The sequence below is a fragment of the Coturnix japonica genome, chromosome 3 (assembly GCF_054131305.1).
Source record: "Coturnix japonica strain WE chromosome 3, WE-NBRP24, whole genome shotgun sequence".
Taxonomy (NCBI): Eukaryota; Metazoa; Chordata; class Aves; order Galliformes; family Phasianidae; genus Coturnix; species Coturnix japonica.
In genome coordinates this window covers 90,524,738-90,546,146 of record NC_140665.1, presented here as the reverse complement: position 1 = coordinate 90,546,146, position 21,409 = coordinate 90,524,738, and the positions used below count along the sequence as shown (strand labels likewise).

Below are 21,409 nucleotides of genomic sequence, written 5' to 3'. Positions count from 1 at the left end.
TGCATTTCTAATTAGAAAAGGAAAAATTTTTGTATGCAAAGATACAAAACAGGACAAAAGACCAGGTTTCCTTTCCTCCGTTTGGTTTATGGCACAAGACGTGCAAATGTGGAAGGAAAGAAATATCCCTCTAAAAAGAAGAGAGTTTAGAAAGCCAGCAATATTAAAAAAAAAAAAAAATCTTAAAAAATAGAAGTAAGAAAAAAAGCCAACATCGGTGCAACATCGATGTTTCACTACAAAATGCAAAGTAAGGTGTAGAGAAGGCAGCAGTCACAGATTGTTTCTCTCTTATATTTTCAGCGCTCTTCATAACAGATAACTTCTGGTCAGCAGTTTCATTGCCACCTAGGCTTCTCTTGAGGACTATGAAAGACATGAAGAGAAGTACCACCACTGGATCCACTGAAGTAGCGCCACCAGTGCCACTGGTCCTGTCATGGGGAGGGACCAGGAGCCTACAGAGGGAATGGTATACAGGGTTAAAAAAGATCATTATCTTCATGAATGAGGTAGGTTGTTCTAGTGAGAAGAGGAGTAGAATTACATCACAGCACTCACATCCACTGTTGGGTCTCCGTATATGTTCAACAAACATCAATGAATGTCAATGGGCTCCATTTTTTCCACATGGAGGAGTTCAGTTCCCCACCTTTGCTTCATATGCCTTTCTGCCAGACTCCATTTTGTCAGACAGACCATGTGCTGCCATCTGTCACACAGTAAGAAAACATAAGAGATGATTGGTGGGAAGATTCAACCTGTACTGCCATATCATCGACATCTGCTTCTTAATTTGACGGCCAATATTATAAAATAGGAGGCATTACTTTCAGAAAAGTCCTCATACTTCATAGTGTCATATTATTGCTTTCCAATGCAGCTTACTGATCATGTAATGCCCCTAAAGGGTTCTGTCCATTTACAAAATCAATTAATAATGATCAGTAGCAGAGAATGAAAATGGGCTGGGAGGTGTCCATTCCCTTCAAATGGATACACTAACATTTTCTATAGAGGGGAAACTGGAAAGAAGTAAGCGTTTCTAAAAATGTAGATTTAAATTATGAGTTAAACTACTTTCAGGAGCATATGGACCCCAGATATTATCTTTATTCTGAACTCAAACATTATGCAGCTCCAAAAAAAGGAGAGTACAAGAATGGAGAATAGAAGCTTTCTGCATATGTTCTGCAGGTATTTTTGAAAATGAAAGCAGGATCTGAAGTTGGAAACTCCATCATGGAGTGAGACCGTGGTGCATAGTGGTATCTAGCAGCGAGACGTGCTCATGGTGAAGGAAATAAGACAATTAAAAGAGTTGTTTCCCTCTTCCTTTTCCCCTCTTTCCTTTTCCTTTTCATACTCTTGTCTGCTGGACTGGAGTTTCTTAGTTTTGAAATGGTGAGTGTTTGAGTGTTTGAGGAAACTATTTTGTGAACCATACAATATTTTATATCCAATATTTTATGTATCCCATTCTCTTCTTTTGCTGCTCCTCCGCAAGGGCTAATGAAAAGGAATAAAAGGTCAGCTTTTCCAGTCATAGTTCATTAGTGAAGTCCCCAAAAGACGTATGCAAGGACCTGTTAGAAAAATATCTGGCAGAGGATATACTGAAGTAACAAATAATACAAAGTTATTAGGAAAAGTACATGCTGTAAAGAGTTGTGAAGGGATGTGATGATAATGATTCTGTTATGGCAAGTTCAGTAATAATAAGCATAAAATGATGCTAACTTTAGATAAATAGTATTGCCTTTTGGACTGGCTCTTTCCTCCCATAATAAAAGATTTTTGGGTTCTCTGAAAACTTCAGCCCAGAGTTCTGTATGGGTGAGGGCAAAAGAGATAGTCAAATGTATGGAACAGGTAGAAAGGATAAACTGATGAAAGTTCCTGAGATAACGAAGGGCACTGGGAAGGTGAATAGAGTAAGGTAATTCAACCCTTCTTGCGGCACTGGAACTAGTAGACATCAATTCTAACTGATTCTATATGTCCCTTGTTCATTGCAGGGGAGTTGGATGGATGACCTTTAGAGGTTCCTTCCAACTCAAAAGATTCCATGATTCTTAGATGTAGGATTTGAAACCAAGTTTGTAGTTGGGCTGAGCAACCCATAAACATGTGAATGCAAACAAAAAAAAGGTTTAAAGATGCATAGAAATTAATTATACAGGTTGGTGGAATAAATATACTATACCAACATGAGTGATGCAGTTGGAAACAGTGAGTATGTATTTGTCCTTTTCTTTTACATTTCTCTAGATCCATTGCAGGGAATGAGAGAAAAAGCTGTAAGAATGCTCAGCCTGACCCAGCAAAACTGCTCCTGTGTTATTTCAGAAACTGGAAGATACATTCAGTTATTCTTGTTTGTAATCAATGCAATATGTGGAGTGTACACATAAATGTGCGTGGCAGCTGGCAGCAGTTTCTGTGACTGTGGTGGGAGATGTTCAGAGCAGTGCCACTGTTCCCCTCTCACACCTCACACGTTCTGCCCTTTGGTGCTACTGAGCCTAGGAAGAAGGAAGGGAATTCAGAGCTTCTGGGTCTCTCTCTCAGTTCTGGTAAATTTGTGCCAGAAGATGGTAAAACGTACTTCCTTGAAATCATGAGACCCGTATTTTGTGGTTTGGTTACATTCTTCTGTGCTGCACTGATTTAATTTAGCCAGGCTTTCACATTTCATTAATCCTCACCACTTCTTCACTTACTGTTCTGTATTAATGTTTGTTCATGTTCTCCTTGTTGTACATCTCATCAGTTCCTTCTCCTTAATGTGCTGGTACGTAATTCTTCAGCAGCTTTCAGGGATGATATCAAAACTGAAGAGAAACGTGGTCATTTACTCCCTCTTTTCCTGTTTGTTTGTTTCAGAAGTGCTCGCGCTATCATGAATAGGCTGACTTTCCTTGTGCATAAAAGGAGAGAGGGTTGGGGTTTTCTGTTTTATTCGTTCTGTACCACACATATTTTCCCCACCCACACCCTAATTCACTTTTACACATGCTCACACACAGAGGTACTTGTATGCTAGTGAGTTGCAGAGAATTTCACTCAATTTAAGAGAATGTGACCAATGGCTGGGATGAAATGTTTATATTTTCATCATCACGAGTCATTTCCACCAATCTTAGCACCACAGGTGGGTGTTTCTGGGAAGGGTGCTAAAGCATCCATCACTCAGCATTTAGGACATTGAAATAGCGTTACTGAAAGTAGAGCTATGAAGAATTGAGGTACACCGAGTTGTCACAATCTGTTTGCTGCCTGCCCAATTTAGTCCCACATGTTATGAGCAGAGCAGCAAGTTAGCTGAAAGATGTTGCGGTCTGCATTTTTCTGCCTGTTCCTTTATTGGTGATGTCCACGTGGCTCATAGCTCTACCTCACTTGCCGTATCTTTAGACTACTACTACTCATACGGAAATCCGCACGTAGACAGTTCATGTAATTTTGTGAATAGTGGGATATTTCTGAACTTGCTGCATTTCTCTTAATTGTTCTCCCTAAGCTGCAGAAAGATGAGCACATCTGCAAGTTTCAGGATGTGCAGTTTCTGTTTTACCCACTCGTGGGTGGGGTGGGATGAGTGTGGTAGGGGGAAAGAAGAGAAGGACAGTCTCCAGCATCAGTGAAGGTTCTGGTACTTCCCATCTATATCTGCTTTCTTACAGGTTCTTCTGTTTCAACACTGACCCAAAGAGAAGTTCTGAGGGATGAAAGGTCTATTACTTATTATGTGACCGGACACCTTGGATCACCTGGGGTAAATAACCATTGCCTCTTAGTTAAGTCCTTGTGTTCTGGTGAAATCAGCGGAGCTTGTTTTATCTGGTGGAGTATCTGAGACATCAAGTTTAATGAGTCGTTACAAATGATTTAATCTGCACTTGCAGGTGCTATTAAAACTTTTTTTTTTCTTTTCTGCCAAGACCGTTTTTTTATTTTTTTAACCTAGGAAAATCAATCTTTCTCAGTCGCAATGGTTTAAATAGGGAGTAACAGGATAGGTTTTTCTCATTAGAAAACCTGATGCTGGCTTCAGTATTCCCTTCTGCTAAAATTACCTCCTCCAGCATTTAAGACTTTAAGTTGCAGGGGATAAAACATAAGGCCCTGGTTAATTGCAAATAAATAGTGCCAGAAATATGTACAGATGGTACCTGAAGTTCACTGCTGAAGACTATCCAGTAGACTATATATAATTTGCACGACGTGTATATACAGGAAGCAGGAGAACAACTTTTTGTGGTTTCTCACATTTGTAAAAAAAACCAAAACAACAAGAAAAAATCAAAATCATAAATGAACACTCTCAGCCTGTGAAACTTCTTATTTGGGAAAACAGCAACCTGGATTTCTATTTATTTGCCTTAATTAAATTAATTAATTTAACAAGTCTGAAGATTTCAGTGTTTTATAGGATACAGGTGTAAATATCTGGCGAGTAGAGTGTGTGTATTAAACTACATCTACTTAGCTAGTAAATATTTTGCTGCATTAGTTTGCTCATTCCCAAGCAATCAGTTGTGAACTCCAGTGTTGTAACGGGTCCACAGGGAACATTTGTGCTTTGGTTGGCACTTAGATTAAATTCATCAAATGATTTTTTTCCCCCTTCAAGGCTGACATTTCAGATTTTTTTTTTTTTTTTTTTTTAAAGGTTGTGTGCCAACTGCCAAAGTCAATTAATTAAATGGTAAATCTGAAATTTGTCGGGGAAGACTATTATTCCATTTTGCTGTGTGACCTTGGAAAAGTGAAGATTTAATCCACCAAACACGTGGTTTACCAGAGGGTTCTGATCTTGATTGTATTGAAAGCAAAATCAAAATATTTTTGTTATTATTATTTTTTCTTTTTTTGGCGGGGGGTCATATTAGGGATTATCTTAAGGGTGGGATATTCCTGCATTTTCCTACTGATTTTAATATTGCGTAGTAGTAAGCATATCCTTTGAGGTCTTCCCATGCTTGATGGCTTGAAGAATTCAACAGTTAGTAGAAAGAAAATGTGCAAAATTTTGGGCTTGTTTTTGATTAATTTGGAGGCTTTTTATTCCTCGAGTGCATTCCAGATGAAGGTATGACAGCCTCAGAAATTGAGCTTCAGATAAGTAAAGGAGATGATAAGAGTGAAATTCAGTAGTCATGTGCAGAGGTTGACTGTATTCTAAGAAAGTGCTGGTATCGCAAATTTACCACCAAAATGCACATCTACTTCTTCCTACTCTGTTACTTCCAAGGCTGTATTTGAAATTTTATTTTCTATTTTTGTCCTTATTTTTGTTTATTTGTTCCTCTGCTATCTCTTTAGACCTGTTCTCCTTCTCTAGATGCAGGCTATTTTGAAGTAGGGGCACTTCACCTTTTCCTGTTGAAACTGTTCTTTTCTGTGAAAAAAACCTCACAGGTTTGTTTGCCCACAGAACCCGAGTCAACTCAGATGTGAGGAGAAGTGGGTGATCTTCAGCTCTGCTCTTCTACAGCCATTGCTATTGTATTTGGAACTGAAAGGTATCTGAAGTAAAATATTAGCAAGAATGCTGCCAAGAATGAGATAAATGAAGGAGGCTTAGTGGTGGATAATGCTGAAGGTTGAACTTTGACCGAAGAGCTACAGCTTCTTCTCACTGTAAAGACTGAAGTGTTTCTATGCCTAGAAGGAGAATATACGAGGAAATTTGTGTAACTTTAAATGCTTGAAAGAATTTCAATAGTGCCAAAGCTAAGCAGTAGATGAGTGGAAAATTAGAACACTGAATATTGTTTTAAATCTCATCTAAATCACCTGAAGTCTTGAGTAGGTCTAAAACTCAGCTGATGTGTGTTTAAAATTGCTACCAGTGGGATAGATTTGTTGATATTTATCTCAGGGGAATGTTGTGCTGATAAATGTGTCAAGTTCTCACCTATTGCAGTAATAACTGTACCATATATGGATGTAGACAAATAAAAAGGTGTTTTAAATGGCTTGTAAAACTTGGCAGAGAACAAATCTCGTGAATGCTTCTAGTTGATCGCCAAATCAAAATTCCCTTTACCAGTGTTGGGTGGTTACCTATGTTGTTCCTGTGCAAAATACCTGTGCCTCCCATGAGCTGTGAATCCGGTTTTTCAAGAGATCATTAAACATGAAAGTACTAAACATCCTAATTCTTTCCTCCTAAAGTTATATCTCAGCATTGTCTTCATCAGTAGCCTTGTCTGCAGGAAGTGTAAAGTTTCCTGCTATGATTGTTTGAATGCTGCCAATTATCAGATCTGCTTTTGGCAGCTTTCCCCTCAACCTGCTGATTAGCTAATGTGCGGTTACTAATACAATATGGGAAACGGGTGTAAACGAGGAAGCAAAAGATTTATTAATTTCATGTGCTAAATACTGTTTGTAATATAATTATCAATACTGTGAAAAGAAATCCTGGCTTCTTGTGAAATGGGGCACAAGAATTTTGTATGGTAAACAGGCGTATTTTCCCCTTGATGCACACACAATTTTCATTAGATTCATAGAATTTAAAGGCAGGAGAGGGACCATTAGAACATCAAGTCTTAACTACCTATAAAACACAGGCCACAGAATTTCATCCCGTTACCTTGTAACACAATTAATGGAAGGCAGGAGCCAGATCCAGAGCTGGATGCACAGCAGTGTTACCAAGCTGGAATAATGGTGGTTTACACCAGCTGAGAAATTGGCAGTGGAAATAAATGACAGCAGTTTATGGATTCTTTTTTTGCATAAACCTAAATGAAAATGGTGACATATATTTTAATAGCAGTGATGAAAGAACCGTGATGGAAGTGAGTTTTGCAAAATATTTTAAGCTTTAGAAGAAATGTTTTTTTTTGTTCCAAAACCTTTTTGGGACGACTGCGTTCCCTGTCATAATCAAAACTCATCCCACCGCTGGAGGAAAGGCACAAAGTTAACAGAAGAAAAACGTTTCTCTTTAAATTGAAACCTGTGCCAAGATTTGTATGTGTAATTAATTCGAGTCCTAGGATTTTAGTGGGGGAAGGGAGGGCTAAATAATGCAATAAAGCCCTGGATTTTTCTAGAGCCAAGAACCTGAACTCAAAAGTTCAATGATTAAAAGCTGCAGGCGCTAAATGTAGAACCCGTGATTTCTTTCATTAGGTTCTATATTTGGCAAAACAAAATGTCTCATCACTCTTCTGTAGCCGTCTGTACGTGTGTATGGACGATGTTATTATACTTAGTGCTGATAGAGCCTTATCATTTAGCTACAGACAGACTTCTACCTGCTCAGAGCTATAGGGTTTAAGAATGCACTCAGACAATATTGACATAGCCAACACCATAACATCCTGCAATCTGCACATAAACGGAGGCATTCTGAAGACCTAAGCTCAACAAAAAAACTTCCTTCCTGCTGCCCTAACCCGCGAGAGAGTGTTTAAAGGAATATACTGGTGTGGGGAGAATATCCTTCAGATTCCCTCAGATTCTCCATCACGTCCTGTCAGTTCTGTCTCAGGAGAAGGAGAAATCTTTTCTGCTGTGTAATGCAAAAAGCTGCGTCATTGATGTTAGCATGCAGAATATATGTGTAGATTGCTCCAAAAGTAATGCCTCCTATTTATTTCTATAAAAACTACAACAGGTACAAAAGACCATGATTAAACTATTTGGCAGAGAAAAGTTTCAGCTACAAAACATTATTTTTTTTTCCAACATATTCAGCACTGTTAGCTATGTATTTTGCCAGCAATGAACAGGAGCCTGCATGTCACACTTTAAAAAATCTACACCAGTGGAGATGACCCACTGTCACTGTTCTCACTACTGAAATGCACCACCCATTGCCTCACTGTGCTCACACCCACTGTTTGTTCTTCATCAGCATTTAGCAAGCCTTGATTAATGTCACTGGGTGCCACTTTTTTCACATGGAGGGATTCAATGACATGCCTTTGCTTCATACATACTTCCATGTCAGATGCTATTTTGTCTGACTGCCCCTCTGCTGCAGTCACACGGCAATAAAATGTAATGCAATACTGGCATACAGTGCCATACCACCACTATCTGCCTCTGATGGCATGGGCCACATAATAATATAGGATGCATTACTTCCAGAGCAACTCTCATAGAAAGGAAGACAACTCCTTATTAGAGTAACTGCTTATGAGGATATATAGCAGAGAGGTTCTCCTCTCATAATATTCATGTTCTCAGTGATTTTAAGTCAAGGGATGGTTAGAGGTATTTTATACTTGTTAAAAAAAAAAAATAAATATATAAACAGTAGTCATATATTTTAATTTTTCCCATGCTTTCCCCAGAAGCTTTTCCTTTTTAAAGTTAGAAGTCCACCTCAATATATAACAGAACAATTTTGTGCCACTGTCACATGGAGGAAAAAGTACAATAAATTTTTGCCCAAGTAAATATCAGAACACGTGTTTTGGGGCTTATCAATAAACCTTATGTTTGTCTCCCTGTATTTACTTCAAGCAGTACTAGAGGATCCAAACCTTCTTGAGGAATGATGTTACTCCTTGTCTTTACCCAGAAAGATTTGTGCTCCCCATCCTTTGAGAAATATTAATTTACCTCCTCATTTACTTGTGTTGTACCACTATTTGGTAACAACACACTTGCCTTCAGACTACAATAGCATCACGTGCTTCAGCCTATTGCAGACAACATCTGGCTCATGAGTACACCAAGCTCCTGAACTGTTCTTACCCAAATGCCTGCACCTACAGTTCATTCATCTCTCCATACAAAAACTGAGAAAAAAAATACCTATCTGCTTAATGCATCTGGGGAGGACCAACCAACTGACAATGACTTCTTAAGTACTGCCCCAGAACATCAGCCTGCTAGCCTATGTCAGATGTGTGCAGAGTGTGCCAGTATATCTTCACTGCGATACAATGTAAGATGAGGCAAAACATGAGTGCTGTGGAGAGGCCAGACTGGGGAGGTTCTGACTGAGGTCTGAATTGGATGTTGTGGGAAACTCAGTATAGCCTTGTGTTTATTTCTTAATTCAGTCCTTCATTTCTCAGGCCTCTAGGCTGACCTCCAAGAAACTTTAAAAATATTATTTTCCAAAGGCTGAAATTAGGCTATTGCTGTAGAAAAATTGGCTATGGTTTACAGCCTTGCCAAATTAAATTTAGCTTCAGTAAATGTGACATGAAATCTGTATAGTCTCACCAGTTAATAAAAGTCCTTCTTCAGCCTCATCACATACATATATATCAGTAATAAAAAATTCTGACAATCATAAGAGCACTGTATTGAAAGGAGCTTTGCATTTTTAGTCCGGTGATAAAACATCAGTCTGCATATAGTTCCATTTTGTCATCTGCTTGTGGAGAACTTCCTTCCTACACTGAAATTAAAATTGAAAAGACTTTTTCACTTTTTGGGGAAAAAAAAGCACAATTGAAGAGAGATTCTCACTGGCAAATTAATAGATAAGGTCTGCCGTGCTAACTCAAAAGCAAGCAAAAGGTAAAAATTGAATCTCTTTATCACAGTTAAGTCATTTTTCTAAACTGGAAAGTAATATAGGATGGAATATATGGGATAGATTCTCTTACAGAAAGTGCTTTCAAACTTTAAAAGATCCATAACTAATATTGGGAATGGTTATAAATGACAGTCTTCTCTTTTAGATTATGTTGCATTTATTACATTCTACCAGGACTTTATGGAGATTCTCAAGGAATTAAAGTTCTATTTATGATAAAAACATGGAGCTGCTTCTAAATAGCTTTTTCATCATATTAACTGTTGCCTAGATAACAGGCATATCTCCTCAAGCACCTCCATTCTGGTTTAGCACTACAGCTTGCAAATTAATACAGTCATTATAAGACAGCAAAGCTATATCACTTACCATTTCATTATTGTTCAAATCAAAATCCACATTTTTTTCAGTTTTCCCTAGGGTTACAAACCGGATAGGGAAATGTTATCATCTTGCAAAATAATCTCTCAAGTCTCACTCTTTGGTGTTAAAAGGAGCAGTTAATCATATTACACTAATTTTCATATTAATAGGACCTGTGCAAAGAGAGAGTTAATGCTCTCCTTCATTCAGTCCTCCAACACTGTTTTTTATGTACAGATATATTTTTATATCTGTATGAGTATATATTTATACGAGTATATATATATTAATCTGCTTAGAGCTAGATTAGCACAAGAGATATCACGTCCTACTCAGTAGATGAATCAGGGTCAAACCAACAGCATGCCCTTAAATTTTTAATCAAAATGACAATCTGTCATCACTAAGAGAGTTAGGTAATGTTTATGTGAATAACATGAACGTATAGCATGTTTTAATGGAAAATACAGGGGATAACTTACTGTGCCACAGGAAAACAATCCACAGAATACCCTGCAGATACTTCACTACTTACACAAGAAGCTGTGATCCTACGACACACATATCCACTCTGAGATGAAAATTATCTTTAAACTCAAATTATACTTTATGAGGGATTAATGCACCCTTTACTTCTGAGATCTTCTCACATACTGTAATTTTCTGAAATCTTCTTACATAATGTTGCTCAGTCGGTCTCAGTCTCATTTAGACTCGGAGCTTTAACTCTGTGTTGGTATTTCTTGTCTTTTTTTCTCTTTCTCTTTTTCTTTCTCTCTCTTTTTTTTTTTTTTTTCCCCCAGCTGCTAACCTGAGCTATGTGGTCTTTTCAGAAGAACTCGAGTATGAATTTAGGGAGCTGGCCAAGGAATCAGGTATTCTCCATGTTTTAGGCAGTCTGAACATAATACATGGGGCAGCTCTGCAGAGAACTGGGGGAGACCTGACTCTTCCATGCTCCTTCTCTGGACTGGTTCACCACAAAGCTAATAAGCCCCGTGGATGGATACGTGGAGCCCAGTGCCAGCTTCATGCGACTGTCTGGTTTCTGAGTCAGCCCTCCTACCCCATGAAGGAGCCTGCCTCTTCTTCAGCAGTGCTGGAAGACATTCCCTTAGTAAAACATTGCTTTCTGAAGCCATATGCTCCCACTTTGCTAAGGTCTGTTGTGGCAATGATGCCATCTCTCTCAATGTCGTTACTCTCCATACCTTTGTTCCCCAAGGGTCAAACTGAAATCAGTGGAAAGCTCCCTAGGATAGCACTGGTTTTAGTACTCAGTTTCTACTCCCTGATTTGCTTTCTTCATCTGTTTTTAACTCAATTGTCATTTTATTCTCATTCTGCTACTGCATTCTTCACTTCTTCTCCCACTTTTTTTGTGCTTTTATTCCTATTCCCGACCCTCTCGACAACTGTTAAACTATTTAGGCAGTGAGCAAAATGCAGATTAAGCAAGTGCTTTCATCATTGAGTTGAAATGTGTTGACAGCATCGCATGAGGCCTAGAGGAGCCATGGAGAAGTGGCACCATTTTGGGAGAAAAAGAGCTAGAAAAAGAAGTCTTGTGAGATTGGAGGGCTCTTTTTTGTGGTTTTGTAGCAGCACTCCTGTCTGCTCTTGTGAACTCATTAGTCCACTACTATTATGCAGAAATAATTGTAATTGGTGGTATTTTTATGACTTGTTTAATGAAACTTTAGGGCAGCTGGAATTGGGTTGTACCCTCCTTATACCAGGGTAAATAGAAAGCATTGTTATTCAGACGTGTACTTGTGTTCTTCTTGATTAACAGCACTTTAAAAGAAAGCAGACTCTACCATACTCCTGAATTTCAGATTGTATACTGTATTTCCATTTATAACCTGACATAATTCCCACACAGCACATGGCATTAATCTGGTGTAAACACCATTTTATGATGATACTTGAACACATTCAGCTGATGTGAAAATGTCTTCAAGTACAATATTTCCAGAACCAATTATGTCTATATGGTTGGTAGTTAGATTGCTATGTGATTTTTTATTTTTTATACATGTTCATGAAGATACACAAGATTGAATATTATGTAAGAAAAATGAGGTATTATTTAGTATTTGTAAAAAAAAAATTAAAAAAAAATTCAGGAGCAGCCACTTTTTTTATCTGCCAAGCCAGAATCTCACCTTTATATGAACAAACTGTTTTTGTAGTGTTAGAATTTCCTGTGCTTGCTTTTGAGGGTGGCTGTGTCTTTAGTGCAAGGAATACAATGACACAAAGCGGTACTGAGAACATTTTGGTATGAGAAAATTCTCTCCAAAATAAGCATTTAAGGAAATATTTAAGTAAGTGTAAAATGTGTAGAGCCCCAGACATTGACCTCTACTGGTAATCAAGTATTTTTCAGCATTCACTGAGAGGGGAGAGACACAAGCTTCTTGTCCAGGTAGATGCCATGGGTGAAATTCTTAAGAAATTGCCTAACACTGGAGGAAAGCCAATAATTTTGTTAAAAAGAGATAAATAAAAGCATGTCTTTTGGAAAGTAAACGCTAGCGGATGATAATATTTTTGCTTGAACGCTTGCCAGTAGGGCCAGATTCACAGCTGGTGTAAACTTTTCTTGTGCCATTGAGTTAACTCCAGTTTGAGATGGAAAATTCATTTATTAGGATAAAGTGCAGCTTTTTCACAGATTGCTTGTAGCTCCACCTGCTACCCACACTCTCTTTTTTATTTTAGCCCTTCCTAGTCCTTTTTTTTCCTCTTGAGGATCCTTTCTTAAATACGTTCCTAAGACAAGAAAGAGAAGGCAACCTCAGTACTCATAATGAAAGGGAAATGCTCAAGAGTGCAGCTCTGCCATTGTTAGTATCAATCTACAATGATTTCATTTCAGTTACTTCTTACTTGCACCATGGTGATAAACAGTAGGCTAAGCTGTTCACAGTTAGGTAAAGCGAGCATTCATAGCTTGTCCCCATTATCCAGCACCATATCTTAGTTTTAGAAGAGACACGGATAAATAAACTGTAGTGAAGCGAGTGGTAAATCTGGAATAACTCCAGTGAAAATTTACACTAATGTGGTTAAGAATTTCATTTTACCCATTTGGTTGGATTCCTTTTAATGGTTTCTGCATGTTTAAGCATCCATCAGAGCTGAGATGGAAACCAGCAAACTTGCTGTTATCTGTGCTGCAAGCCGGACACCAGAGGTGGGAGGGTAATGCATTATCACACCACGCCACCTGGCCCATCCAACACAATTCATTCAACCATAATTGTATTGATTATTTCTTGTGCTCATGACTAATGACCTCTAACTGCAACCTTGCATTTTCTAAATCTTTTATATATTCTGATTTAATAATAAGATTTGATTAAAAATTGCCATTAGCCATTGCCAATGATTAGTCAGCAGGACGGAGTGCCGCCAAATTCCAATGAGTTTCATTATTCTGGAATTAAAAAGGACAGAGAACTTCTCCGGGTTAATAATACAATGATTCTATCTCAATCAGGAATGAAAGAAAACAACTCGAATGTTCAATGTAGCAAAATATATGGCTATTCTTAATAGCTGCATTTTACAGAGAAGTATTTGGAGAATTAAAGGGACTTTGTCGCAGATGGAAAGGACAGTTTGCTTTGAATTGGAATACCAGTGTCAGGTGGTGTTTGAAGGGGCATTTTCCTAATGGAAGCTAACTCCTTTGATGAAACAAAACCTGGGTTTTGCTCAGTTTCCCCACCAGCATCTCTTCCACAACAAAACAATGCAAAATGCTTATCAACAAAAAAACTGGTGGCTTTAGAAAATGACAAGAGTCGTGGTCCAGGTTATGTGCCTGATGAGAACAGATTAACCTGAGGTTTTCTTTAAATTATTATTATTTTCAAAATGATGGCTTAATATTTAAAGAAAAATACACATTTTCACACCCTGCATAGAAAATAAAAAAGTATGGTCATTCAGGAAGGTGGAATATTTAAATACACACTAATTTTCAGACATCTGGTGAAATGCTGTTGAGGTGTTGTCTGGTAGGGATACAACTCAGCATGCTCTTAAGAGATCTTCCGAATCCTGAATTCCGAAGGCCCTGGTGTTCCTAGAGATAGGATTCACTGGAGGGGATGCTCCATGGAGAAAACATCTGCCATGGGATGTAGTGTTCCCCCAGATTCCATTGAAGCTGGTTGAAGGGCTGGGTGACGTTGAAGTCAATGAGAGCTGAGAGCACTCAGCACCTTTCAGGTTCAGACCTCTAAATAATAAAGGACCCCTGAGGCACAGTAAAAGCATCTCCCCATGTCACACAGGAGCACAAGAAAACATGTCCCAAACCCAAGTCCTCTAAGATTTTTAGGATGTCTGAATAAATAAATTTTTTTTTTCCTAGTTTTTGTGTACTTAAGTTCTTTTATTTTTACCTTCAGGAAAGTAATTTTTAAGCATACTTTCTTAATAAAGCTGAGCAACTTTTGTTTTCCATTCTTATTATAAGTACCTTTAAAATGTTTCCATTAATTAAGGCTGCTTTTATGGGCTACATCCATTTAGTAAAATTACAGAAAGAAGTGCTGCTGACACATCTGCCATTGACTTCTGTTTGCCTTAGCATTTTATACCCCTGTGAATAGTACAGTGAGGAGACACAGAGCCTGCAAGAGAGAGTGATAGAAAGAGGTGAATTCTGTCCAACAAACACTGAGGCCAGGAGAGGCTCAGCCGATCACGTACTGATGTTTTCCAGGATTGCATGAAGAGAGCGGAAAGTTGCTTGAACTCTAGTTGAAGCAGAATAACCCTCATAACAATATTGTAATCACCACACTCAGGAAATAAATATACTTAAAACATAAATTTGAGTGTGTGAGAGATGGTGTTTTGGGGGAGCAGGCAAGAAGGAGGCCGATCAGAACATCTCAGTATTAACTTACAGAGGTTTTTATATACCCTCAGCTGAAAGCAATACTAGCCAGATTATAATTATAATTACCTTGGCTTCATCTCAGTGTTTATCTGCCATGACACCCACCCAGCCACCTGCCTGCTATTAATTCATTCAACACTAACTTCATCTTTTTTTCCTTTTATCTTGTTTTTTTTTTCTTCCTGTTATCCTAACTTTAAAAACGTGTCCATTATTAGAAACAAACTAACACAATATTTGTTTGTCCATGATGTCATGTGTTCCTTTGTTTAAAAAAAAAAAAAGAAAAAGAAAAAAAAGACAACCCAGAATTCTTCATATTATAAAAATAACCTGTTTGTGTTGCATCGTGAAAGCTGGAAAGATCCGGCGTTTGACTCTAAAACTCGAAACAGCTGATAATCTTCTTTAAATTAAATCTTTTTTTTTTTTTTCTTTTCTTTTTTTTCTCTTTTTTTTTCTTTTTTTTCTTTCCCCCCCATCCGAAATATTGCCAGATATTCAAATAAGAGGAAATTTATGGCAAGGGGCAATGAGCAGAATACACACTTGGCATGTAGGACTGCATTTGAGGTGCAGTTCTGTACACGTCCTGGATATTTGTTGCTATTGTTGCTACTCAAGTACTGAATCATTCTGTGTGCTCTATCACAACTCTGAAATGCCCAGTTTTCCTGTAAAATGGTGCCTTATAAAATCTGCAGGTCAAAAGTAACTTGAAATAACAGCCATTCTCACCATTCTTAAAGGCTCAGAAAGACTTACCACTGCATTCTGCTATGCTGTTGTAGGATGGAAGCACTTCTCCCCAGTCTGTCTGGGCCTGTGAGCTTGTACTGTTTTGTGGATGTCCTTTTGGATGTTCATTGGGTGGCGGATTGAAGAATATAATGTGTGAGAGCGAGCTAATTATAATAATGGCTCAGGGTCAGGCAAATGCTTCACTATTTACGTGACCCAACCACTGTTTATTATATTCCTTGTGTCAACACATTTTTACGGAGTGAAAATTAGCAACTAATTAATTTAATTTCAGGATTTAATGCCACTGCAAAGGGAAATAAGCAAGGCTTATATTGAATAGTGATTTTTCTAGAAGGCGACATTATAAACATAGAGGTGAAGGGCCTTTAAAGGCAGCTTTGAGTTGATTGGTGTAAAGGTCTGATCCTGCAACCATTCATCAAGCTTCAGTTCATCAAACCGCACTTAACTTGAAGTATATGGTCAAGTCTTGCTCAAATCAAAAGCATGTGTATAAATGCTTTCTGCACTGAGGTCCTAGACCCTGCTTAAGTAGTGTTTCTGACTTTGTGGAGCCTGCTTGCCTGGAGAAATATGTCAGGGTGAAGGCCTAATTGCCCATATTCCTCTCCGTTCTGTTGATGCTCCTTTATTCGGTGACATTTCTGAACTCTGTCAGTTAAAGTTTGGAAGTGTCAGAATGCAAGATATGTTCCCCAAACCTCTGTACGGATTTTGGAGGCACAGTTCATGCAAGCAAATAAATGAAGCAGAATTTCTGAGGGAGAATTCTAACTGCTTATTACAGTTTTCAGCTTCCCAAAGCATGAGAGATGCTGTTTGTCATTGGTTCCTGACCTGTTACCGCTCATGCAGTCTTCCTTTGGCATAACTCACAAACTCACAACAGCACTTTGTGTATACGAAAACAGTAATTCTTTGCATTTTTATAGTCTATTTATCCTGAAGACTTTGGATTCTCTGTGACTCACTGGAACCAAAGACTTTTCCATTTCATTTCTCTAGTCTTTTACAGGAGATCAGTACTAGGGAAGTGAAGACATGCTTTTCTAAGGTCCTGGCTGATTTGCTTGCTTTCATTCATTGCTCCAAGGCCTCTATGTTTCTTTCCCTGAAGACCAGTAGAGCTCCAGTGTGTCCCAACTTGATAGTTACTGAAGGACCAGGGCTCTAAAGCATTCTGTTGAAACACTTTCCTACAGTTGAAGTGAATTTCTGTAGGAGGGACAAGAAATCTGTGTGAGAGCTTAGAAAGCAACCTAGATGTCTTAGATGTCCTTCTCAGCCTTAGACATTAAACAGCTTTCATTTCTAATGCAAAGGCATTGATTGCTGTGATTCTTTTTTTGTTACCCTTTAAAATTATGGACCACTGCACATAGGAATCTATTCTTAGACTTAATGTTTCTAATGATAAATTCAGGAAATATTTTGTCAGTGTGCTGTTGTCAGAGCACTGCTCTGGGTCTAAAACTTGTGCTGATTTGGCGCTGTGTGGTTAGCCTGGTCTGGTCTTCAAAGCCATCTTTTGTGTCGGAGAGGAATTGCTGTATATATGTACAGCCAGAGCTTTCACCAAGACATCGACAGCTCTGAGTCTGGAGACTGAGAGGGCAATGCATAGGTCTTAAGATCTTCCTCATCTCATTGGAAAAGGTCACAGAAGTCATCAGATTGACTGCAGAACATTCCCTTAGAGCAATGCACCTTTTGTACTGCAAAGCTGCTACTATTTTTGAAGCTATGGTCCGTGTGGAACACAAATCTTTCTTTAGCATGTATATCAATGCATTAGCAATACCCTCAGGGGACAGAGTGAGGCTTCCTGTTCAGTGCAGTATTTCAACAAAATATTCTAACCCAGAGTAATGTAAAACAGGCAAGGAAAGCCATTGCTGGGGTTTGTTCCATCTTTGTGAAACCAAGTCAAAGACAAAGATAGGCATGGAAATTCTTGACAGCAATCAATGAATGTAGGTATTTTTTTTCCCTGTAAGGATGTAATACTCAGAAAAAAGAAAAAAAAAATCAATAGAATGAGGTGAAATCTCTGGATTCTCTCTGTGTTACAAAATACATTGGGCTGAAATGACCTGAGAGGGATGGTTCTATGGGGATGGCACAGCAGTCCATGGGCTTTAGTATTTAAAGGAGAGCTCCAGATGTGACCCATGTCCTCGGATTCTACTGCACTGGTCTTGCACAAAATCTGTTATCATAAAATGATTTGTCTATGTAAAGTGAAATATAAAGGACTTTAGAAAGCTTATATGACTCTTATTCAGCAAGTATCTGCAAAACAGCTACCTGCTAACAAGCAAATGTATGAATATATACTAGATAGGGTTGGAAAATGGCCCCCCATTTATTTTATATGAATTACAAAATGGAAAATTTGCTAAAAACATACAGTTAGAGATACCCTCAAAATACAGTCTTCCACATTTTCAGGAAACAATTTGCAGTCACTAATACTTTCCTGTTCACCTGTGCCCTCTATGAAGAGGTAGACTAACCCTCATTCTGCTGTGTTTCAGAACAGGTTTGATAGCAAACATGCCTGCTACAAACATGCACCTTCCCTCCAGCTAACGCCACTGGTTCTGAGGTAATGGAACAGATAGCAATACTGTCAGCAGTGCACCAGACATTGTACATGAAAGAACAGTAAACTTCACAGAGGCGTGGATTTGCAATGACATTGTTTAATAATCACAGAATTGTAGGGGTTGGAAGGGACCTCTAGAGATCACCGAGTCCAACCCCCCAATCATGAATGACTGTCAAGAATGACTATTTAGTTCAACTAGCTTTCTCTTGGTTATTGGAAAACTGCCATGAAAGTATCTCCCAAGGCTCAGTAAAGCTGTTTTGTTACAATGTTTGTGGCGTGAATACTTAGAGGAGTGAATATACCCAATATGATCTTCAATGCTTCAAACCTGCTCAATAGTTTCCAGTTATAAAATGATGACCTTTCTTTACAGTATTTAATTTAATTGCATTTGATACCTATGTACACAAAAACTAGTGGAAAAAAAGACAGAATTATTACTTCCTCTGAGGCTTTTGCATGGACTCCAAATGTGAGTAGGTCACCTAATCAGTCAGTTCCATTAATCATATACTTTTATTTGTTTCTTGTTTGTATCATGAGCTTCTGGGAAGCATGGACTTTGTCTTTTAGTGGTTTTGGAAGAAGCACCAGATGCACAATCAGACATATGTCTAGAACAATAGCAAATAATATTAACTGATTCTTAGTCACTGGTTTTCTTCACTGTTCTAAGCTATTTGAAAATGCATAGAAAAAATAATGTTAAACTGAAATTCTGAAGCACTGGAAATGGACACAGATTAAGATCTCATGAAATCAGGATAAGCCAAGGCAGTTGCTGAGTACTTCTTAATTAACTAAATGAAGCATACACAGCCAATAAAGATCTAACTTTTGCAAAGCAAATAAGCTAGGACTTTTATGGATGCCAATAAAATGAATGTTGTCTGGGAGATATTCATTAGCAGAGTGGAAGATGTCTGTAGAGGCTATGGTCTACAAAGTTGGAGGATTTAATGTCATGGACACGGAGGACTGCATATTAAAGTGTGTAAAGCTGGTAAAATAAAAAGTAGCACTTCTGTGTGAATATGTTTTATTAAACCAGTAAATCGCATGGATTTTTACTATCTCTTGGTCTGCACCAGCTGACATCTGACTCATGCTAGTGGGCCACCCCATTTATTTGCAGAATAGTAAGTCTGTGGTGCTGTTCCTCACAGTCTGATGGGTAGATCAGCAAATCTCAGTTCGATGCCTGTTGTACAGGCATACAGCTGAAGAAAAGTATTTGCAACATATTATAACATTATAATACTTAATATTAATTCTTAATATTAAGTATTAAGAAAATACTTAATATTATACTTAATAATATGCTTAACACCCTTTCTTTGCTTGTTGTGATTGTATGAATAACAATAAAAATGGAAGCTTTTACCTCTTCAGCTGCTGTTTATTCCTGCTATGGCACCACTTCTCTTGGTGCTTCAGGAACCTCTTCATAATGGAAAAGGTAGAGGAACTGGGAAGAAAGAACCAAAGTTTCTGCAGAAGGGAAAATAATCTGCATAAAAATGGCAGCCTGGTAAAGAGCTGTGTTACCTACATATGCCTTGATGTCACTTCAGAGTCATATGTGATCCTGCTCTTTGGTCAGACCATGAGGGGGCTGGTTACCTACCCTGTACTGTCTATCAGTTTGAAAAAACCCATGGTGTCAAGGGATGATGTGTGACTAAGGCAATTCCTATAAGGAACTGCTGCTTTCTGAACTGGACCGGTGTTCAAGTGATACATGAAAGAGTGGGAGACTCAATATGCTCTGATGGCTACGCAGCTATTGTGCTGAAATAATAAATACAGTCTAGCTCTTGTTACTTTTTTATTTCTCATAAATCTTCTTGTACTTTGAGAACACAGAAAATTAACCTCTTTTTTTCCCAGTTTTGTTGAAGGTAATGTTAAGTCAGAGCCAGGAACTGAACCAACATTGCACAGATTTGTCCACCACCACCTCTTACCACTGCCCAGCTGTTGGTCAAGGTACTGGCACATGCTCCTTTGATCATATTCTGTATAAACTAACATCTGTTTCCCTGGAGTCTTCATTGCTTCCAGTTATCTGTTGCCTCACATCTTATAAGAAGAAGGTACCTTGCCATGCATTGTGTAGCTACCTATCTTGTTTCCAGACACAGCAGGAAAAAGCTAGAGAAAGCTCAAGATGATAAAGTAAATTCATTTTATGGGTGACCAATCACTGACAGGTATAGCGTACTCAGTGTAATGGATCCTACTCATCCTACAACTAATATGCATGTAAAACACATTCAGATGCTGGAATAGACCAGAAAATTCTAAGAATTAATCACCTAATTTAATTTAACTAATTAATTTACCTTTGGTATTTTCTGCTGTAATTGGAACCCCTGACAGAATTTGGAAGCTATTAAGAAAATAAGAAAGCATTTTGGTCTGGGTGACCAATATTTTTTATGATTTCCCAGCTGAAGTGGATATTAAATACTTCTCTCTGAGAAATTTTATGCCTAGGGTGTCAAGCAATCATTTACAATCATGTCTTGTTCTTCTGATGCCAAAATAATGGCTTGCTCAACTAAAACTTCACACAACCAATAGTTTTATATTCCCCCGAAGAAGACAAAAACAGAGTAACATCTTCTGTAGCACTGCAAAACTATGCTGGCTATTTGCATTTTGCAGCTCTGTAGTTGTTTTATTACCTATAATTAGAGTGCTAAGACAAATATTTCTTTGCGTCTGGGTGGTTAAACTGTGATGACAATTGTATAATATTCTGAAAAATTAGAGTATTTTAGTCACTATAGCTGCTGCAGGACAGACTTAGGATCTGCTACTGAAGCTGCACTGTGCACGAGTAACTGCTTTTTTTGTGTGACTCAGTTGCTAACTGTTTAGCTATGATAACCCTAATATTTACAGTTACAGAGCCTTTCTGGGGTCTGTTATTTTTACACTGGCACATACAAAACTTCTTGAATAAATCTTGACTGCAGACATAAGAGATGCTCTTCAGCCTGTCTATGATCAGTGTCCAGTGTGATGGCTGTGGCTGCTGTTTCACCTTGCGTGAACTGACTCAGGACGTGACAGCAGTGAGTAATGCAGCCTCCCAGCTCTTTCAGACTTAGATGCTCTAGAACCTGCTGGTTTTAAAGCTATTCCAGTATCAGATGCCTGAATATGGTCATACTGCCTGCCTTTGTCAGTGAAAATGAACCTACATCAGAAC

At 38.2% G+C, this 21,409-nt stretch overlaps 1 long non-coding RNA gene across 1 annotated transcript in view; it reads left to right on the top strand.

Moving 5' to 3' along the window:
* Positions 1-303: 303 nt before the first annotated feature.
* Positions 304-21,409, top strand: part of LOC107312194 (uncharacterized) — a 32,709-nt gene continuing 11,603 nt past the window's right edge. Inside the window, exons 1-3 of the long non-coding RNA XR_014944243.1 lie at positions 304-512; positions 3,687-3,778; positions 20,091-20,178. This is a non-coding gene — a long non-coding RNA (uncharacterized LOC107312194). The remainder of the gene's footprint in view (positions 513-3,686; positions 3,779-20,090; positions 20,179-21,409) is intronic.